Below are 6,908 nucleotides of genomic sequence, written 5' to 3' on the forward strand. Positions count from 1 at the left end.
GGGCTGGTTTAGCTCACTGGGCTAAATCACTGGTTTAGCTCACTGAGCTAAATCGCTGGCTTTTAAAGCAGACCAAGCAGGCCAGCAGCACGGTTCGATTCCCGTACCAGCCTCCCCGGACAGGCGTCGGAATGTGGCGACTAGGGGCTTTTCACAGTAACTTCATTGAAGCCTCCTTGTGACAATAAGCGATTTTCATTTCATTTAATTTCATTTTCATCCTCAGGGTATCAATTGAACTGAGCTAAGAGCGAGTATTTTATGTTGTCCCAACTGGGAGGTGGGGGGACTGCCATTTTGTAGGATGGCAACCCACTTTAGGTACTTGGGGATGCAGGTGGCATGTGATTGGGGTGGCTTCCGAAGGTGTAATTTTACTAGCTTGGTGGGGAGGGTGAAGGCCGCCTTGGCAAGGTGGGATAACCTCCCTCTGTCGTTGGCGGGCCAGGTGCAGGCAGTTAAAATTAATGTGCTACCACGATTTCTGTTCCTATTTCAGTGCTTGCCGGTTTTTCTACCCAAATTGTTCACCGTACTTATTTGGAGGGAGGGGGGAAAAGGTGGCCAGGGTTAGGACGGTGGTCCTGCAGAGACGGTGACAGGCGAGGCGGGTGGTTGTGCCTCCCAAACCTTTTGTATTATTATTATTGGGTGGCAAACGCTGAGAAGTTGCGTGGCTGGGTCAAGGAAGGGGCGGGGGGGGGGGGGGGGGGGGGGGGGAGTCCCGGTGGAGTAAGATAGAGGAGGTCTCGTGTAGGGAGTCAGGGCTGAGGGCGCTGTCAATGCTCTCTATGGCCCCGGGCAAGTACTCGTTGAGTCCGGTGGTGGTGGCAACTTTGAAGATCTAGAGGCAGTTTAGACAGCAGTTTAAGTTGGGGGCAGGGTCAAGGGGGGTGCTGATTAGGGGAAATCATATGTTTGAGCCAGGTTTTTGCGAGGTTTCGGAGATGGGAGGAGAGGGAGATTAATGTAATGAAAGACCTTTTCCTGGGGGGACAATTTGCGAGTTTGGAGGAGCTGGGAGATAAGTACGGGTTAGCGCAGGAGGGATTAGGTACCTACAGCTCCAAGGTTTTGCGTGGAAGGATTTCCCGACATTCCCGATAGTGCTGGCCTCCTCATTGCTAGAGGTGATATTGTCGGTGGGGGGGGGGGGGGGGGGGGGGGGGGGTTTGGAGAAGAGTGTGGTATGGGCAACTTATGGGAGGATTCTGGAGGAGGATAGGGTGCCCATGGAGGGAATTAAGGTGAAGTGGGACGAAGATCAGGGAGGGGATGGGAGGGCAATGGAAGAGGGTCTGTGTTGGGAGGTGCTGCGAAGGGGAAATGCTTCAACCTCATGCATGTGGTTGAGGCTGATACAATTGAAGGTTGTGTCTATGGCGCACATCACAAAAGCACGGGTAAGCCAGCTGTTTGAGGGGGTGGAAGATGAATGTGAATGGTGTGGGAGGTGCCCCGCACACCATGTTCATATCTTTTGGTCCTGCCTAAAGCTGGAAAGGTATTGGAGGGAGGTATTTAACACCATCTCGGGGGTGCTGCATGTGGAGTTGGAGCCGGGTCACCTGGAGGCCATTTTCGGGATGTCAGACAGGCCCGAGTTGTAGATGGGTGCAGGGGCAGATATTTGATCCTTTGCCTCGCTGATTGCTCGTAGGCGGGTTCTGTTGGAGTGGAGGTCAGCTTCTCTGCCCTGTGCCTTGGCATGGTGGGGAGAACTTTTGACTCTGGAGAAGGTGAAGTTTAAGTTTAAGGAGTGGTTCTACAGTTCAATGGGCTTGTTTATCATGCACTTTCGGGATTTGGTTGCCACTGAATGCTAAGGGGCGGGGGTGTTTGTTTGTTGTTTGTTTTTTAAATTTTGCGAGTCGATGTTTTAGGTTGCATATTGGTGGGGTTGCTTTGTTGTTTTCCTGTTTTTTTATTTTTATGGTGAAAATGATGAAACAACGGCGAATATAAAGATTTTTCAAAAAGTGCGTCATTGGCTGTAAAATGTTTTGAGACATCTAATGGTTGAGAAAGGCACTATGTAAATGCAAAATTGTTTTGGTTACAAGGGGCATGTAGTGGGTCATCATGAGATTGCTATGACTTATTGTTTTAACCAATATTCCTTCAGTTGGATTTTCAGGATGGAAAAAGCTGAAATACACAAGTACAATTTCTACTCTGATAATTTTAAAAACGTTTGAAAAGGAAAATTAGTTTTTAAAACTTCATTATGTAGCAATTTGCTGCAACAGATAAGACTGACAGTGATATGATGGTATTCAAAGTGGCTAAGGAGTAAAGACCAAATGAGGCTGAAAGTGCTTGCCCCTGAATGTGAACTCCTGCCCTAACTCTTATGAGGTTGTGCTACAAAGGTTGGAAACTGGGATATACTAGATCCCAGCCTGGCACTGGAATTCCTGCCAGCTTGCTAAATTGTGGTATTTGGCAGTGGGATTCAGGCTAGGTTGAGGACATGGAGTCTTGAAACTTTAAGAGGGATTTCATTTTATTTATAAAGCAGCCCCCTTACAAAGGGAGAAAGAAAACACCTTTCTCCAAGGCAATCCAGATTCATGTCCCCAAACTCCCCTCCCTACAAATCTGGTTACCACACAACAGTATCAGTGAGCCAATGTATGAGGAGGTGCTTTGGAAAACAAAGTGAAGTATCTCCCCATGATCCTAGTCTGCTGTATCAGTGGTGGAAGTTTGGAACAAGTGCATTTAAAAAAAAATTCTTTTCCAATTAAGGGGCAATTTAACGTGGCCAATCCATCTACCATGCACATCTTTGGATTGTGGGGGTGAGACCCCTGCAGACAAGGGGAGAATGTACAACCTCCACATGGATAGTGACCCGGAGTCTGGATCAAACCCGAGCCTTCAGCGCCGCAAGGCACCAGTGCTAATCACTGCACCACCTTGCCGCCCAGGAACAAGTGCATTCTGACACTTACCCTGGGACTTTTCCTCATCGCAATGTCACTCTCACTCACCCTCTCCCCCCACTGATTTTCAATTGGTTTTAGCTTCTGCTTTTGCTGGTTTGAAATTGACTGATCACAACAACATTAAACCGCTTTTTGATGTAACTCACTGTGGATCTGCCAGAATGTTTATAAAGGAGATTTTTTAAAAAAGCGTGCTTAAAATTTGCGTAACAATGGTAAGTGCCATTTGTTACCCATTCCTAGTTGCTTTGAGAGCATCAAGAGTCAACAGGACTGGCATTACATGTAGACCAAACTGGAAATACCTAACAGTTTTCCTTCTCTGAGAAACATTAGTGAACAGCTTTAATGATATACTGACAGCTTTTACTCACTTTTTCACAGGGCAGTTTTGGACCCTTCCTAAAATTGACTAAAAATACTGTGGAATATGTCTCATTAAGAAGAATAACCTGCTTGGGTCTGAAATGTACATATATGCAGTTGAACTGTTTGCCAGTGATGCCTCAACAATCTGAAAATTGGAACAACAAACACTGGCCAGATTCTGAAGGTGGAAATGGATAACTTTACTGGTGGTGTGGATACATGATCAGAGATTAATCTCAAGGTTAATTATGTCACAGTTTGGTTCGGCCTCAGACAATTTCCAGGGACAGTGGGTTGGTGGCCAGGGACTTCCCAATGCTTAACTAGAGATTTCTGCTCATATATAGAAACACACATGGAAATTGGAAGCAGGAGGAGGCCATTCAGCCCTTCGAGCCTGCTCTTCCATTTGTTCTGATCTTGGCTGATTATCAAGCTCAAAACTGATCCTGTCTTCCCCCCAAACCCCTTGATCCCTTTCGACCCAAGAGCTATATCTAATTAGTTCTTGAAATTACACAATGTTTTGGCCTCAACTACTATTTGTGATAGTAAGTTCCACATATTCACCACTCTCTGGGTTGTCATGCGAGAGTACCTTTAAGAAATGGGTGTTTATCAATTATGTCAGAGTGTGGGTGGAGCTGGGCTGTCTGTCAGCTTTTTACTTTTGTTTTAGGCTGTTTGCTGCAGGGTGTGTTTCAGTTTTGTTTTCACTGTTGGAGCTGAAGCCAGACAAAGCAGGTGTACTGCTGATCTTTCTGCTATGAAAAGACTATCTCGTGATCATTTGGTGAATTCAAAATTATAAATGTTTTCAGTAGTGAATGGAAACCTGATGTGCTTCTGTTAAAAGGTGTTTATTTTGTCATCTGGAGGTTGTTTGGGAAGTTATTAAGGATTACTTAGTGTTGTATTCAAATTTATGGTTGCTAAGATATTCACTGTATGTTTTAAAAAGGTTAACTTGAGTTCATAGAATAAACATTGTTTTGCTTTAAAAAGTACTTTTCCACTTCTGCTGTACCACACCTGTAGAGTGGGCCATGTGCTCCCCATACCACAATCTATTAAAAGTTTAAAAAAAAAAAAAATTTTTTTATTGAAAAATGTTGTATTTATAAACAACGAACCGCAATAAAATACCAACAATAACAATAATGATAGCAACCATAAACATTCGCCCATCCTCAATGAACAACAAAACATATTAACAACTTAAATTAACCCAATGTTAAGTTACATAACATATAAAATAGAGAAAAAATAGAAACAATAATAAGGAACACCCCCCTCTCCCCCCCTCCTCTCTCTCCCCCCCCCCCTCTCTCCCCCCTCTCTCCCCCCTCCTCTCTCCCCCCTCCTCTCTTCCCCACCCCTCTCTTTCCCCCCCTCCCCCCTCTCTTCTTCCCCCTCTCTTCTTCCCCCCTCTCTCCCCCCCTCCCCCCTCTCTTCTTCCCCCCCTCTCTTCTTCCCCCCGCCCTCTCTTTCCCCCCCTCCTATCTTCCCCCCCTCTCTTCTTTCCCCCCCCTCTCTTCTTTCCCCCCCTCTCTTCTTCCCCCCCCCTCTCTTCTTCCCCCCCTCTCTTCTTCCCCCCCTCTCTTCTCCCCCCCCCCTCTCTTCTCCCCCCCTCTCTCTTCTTCCCCCCCTCTCTTCTTCCCCCCCCTCTCTTCTTCCCCCCCTCTCTTCTCCCCCCCCTCCTCTTCCCCCCTCTCCCCCCTCTCTCCTCCCCCCGCCCCAGGTTGCTGCTGCTATTGACCAAGATACCTATCTTTGAGCCAGGAAGTCCAGAAAAGGCTGCCACCATTTATAGAACCCTTGTATTGATCCTCTCAGGGCAAATTTGACCCTCTCCAATTTTATAAATCCCGCCATGTCACCGATCCAGGTCTCCACACTTGGGGGCCTCGCATCTTTCCACTGCATCAAGATCCTCCGCCGGGCTACTAGGGACGCAAAGGCCAGGACACCGGCCTTTTTCGCCTCCTGCACTCCCGGCTCCACCACAACTCCAGAAATCGCAAGTCCCCACCCTGGTTTGACCCTGGATCCAACCACCCTCGACACCGTCCCCGCCACCCCCTTCCAGAATTCTTCCAGTGCCGGGCATGCCCAGAACATATGGGCATGATTCGCTGGACTCCCCGAACACCTGGTGCACCTGTCCTGACCCCCAAAGAACCTACTCATCCTAGTCCCGGACATGTGGGCCCAGTGCAGCACCTTAAATTGGATGAGACTAAGCCTCGCACATGAAGAGGAAGAGTTGACTCTCTCCAAGGCATCCGCCCAAGTCCCGTCCTCTATCTGCTCCCCAAGTTCCCCCTCCCATTTAGCCTTCAGCTCCTCCACTGACGACTCCTCCACCTCCTGCATTACCTTATAAATGTCAGACACCTTCCCCTCTCCGACCCACACCCCCGAAAGCACTCTGTCCATCGCCCCCCGTGAGGGCAGCAAAGTGAACCCCTCTACCTGTCGCCTAGCAAACGCCTTTACCTGCAAGTATCTGAACATGTTCCCTTGGGGGAGCCCAAATGTATCTTCCAGTTCCCCCAGGCCCGCAAACCTCCTGCCAATAAACAGGTCCCTCAGTTTACTGATGCCCACCCTATGCCACCCCCTAAATCCCCCATCAGTGTTCCCCGGGATGAACCGACGATTTCCACCTAATGGAGCGTCCATCGAGCCCCCTGTTTCCCCCCTATGCCGTCTCCACTGTCCCCAGATTCTGAGTGTCGCCGCCACCACCGGGCTCGTGGTATACCTCTTAGGAGAGCGCGGCAACGGCACCGTTACCAAGGCACCCAGGCTCGTACCTCTGCAAGATGCCATCTCCATTCTTTTCCACGCCCCCCCCCCCCATCAGCGGGGGCAAAGTCCCCCCTTCCCATGCCTCATTAAGTGTCCGCACCAGCAAGGGGCCCACTAGGTCCACAGACTTTTTATAAAACTCCACCGGGAACCCATCCGGCCCCGGCCCCTTCCCTGACTGCATCTGCCCGATCTCCTTAACCAGCTCCTCCAGCTCAATCGGCGCCCCCAACCCCTCCACCTGCAACTTCGGGAAAGATAGCCCGTCGAGAAACCTCTCCATTCCCCTCCTCTCCACCGTTGGCTCCGACTGGTACAGTTCCCTGTAAAAGTCCTTGAAGACCTCATTCACCTCTACCCCCTTCCGCACCACATTTCCACTCTTGTCTCTCACTCCAGCAATTTCCCTAGCCGCATCCCGCTTGCGGAGCTGATGAGCCAGCATCCAACTCGCCTTTTCACCATGTTCATACACTGCCCCTTGTGCCTTCCTCCACTGTGCCTCCGCCTTTCTAGTGGTCAGCAAATCAAATTTAGCCTGTAGGCTGCGCCTCTCCCCCAACAAGCCCTCCTCTGGTGCCTCCGCGTACCTCCTATCTACCTCCAGCATCTTCCCCACCAGTCTATCCCTCTCACTCCTCTCACTCCTCTCCCTGTGTGCCCGGATGGATATCAGCTCCCCACGAATCACTGCCTTCAGGGCTTCCAGACCATCCCCACCTGGACCTCCCCCATATCATTCACTTCGAGGTACCCCTCAATACTTGCCCGGAC

Source organism: Scyliorhinus canicula, chromosome 3, assembly GCF_902713615.1.
Source record: "Scyliorhinus canicula chromosome 3, sScyCan1.1, whole genome shotgun sequence".
NCBI classification, from domain to species: domain Eukaryota; kingdom Metazoa; phylum Chordata; class Chondrichthyes; order Carcharhiniformes; family Scyliorhinidae; genus Scyliorhinus; species Scyliorhinus canicula.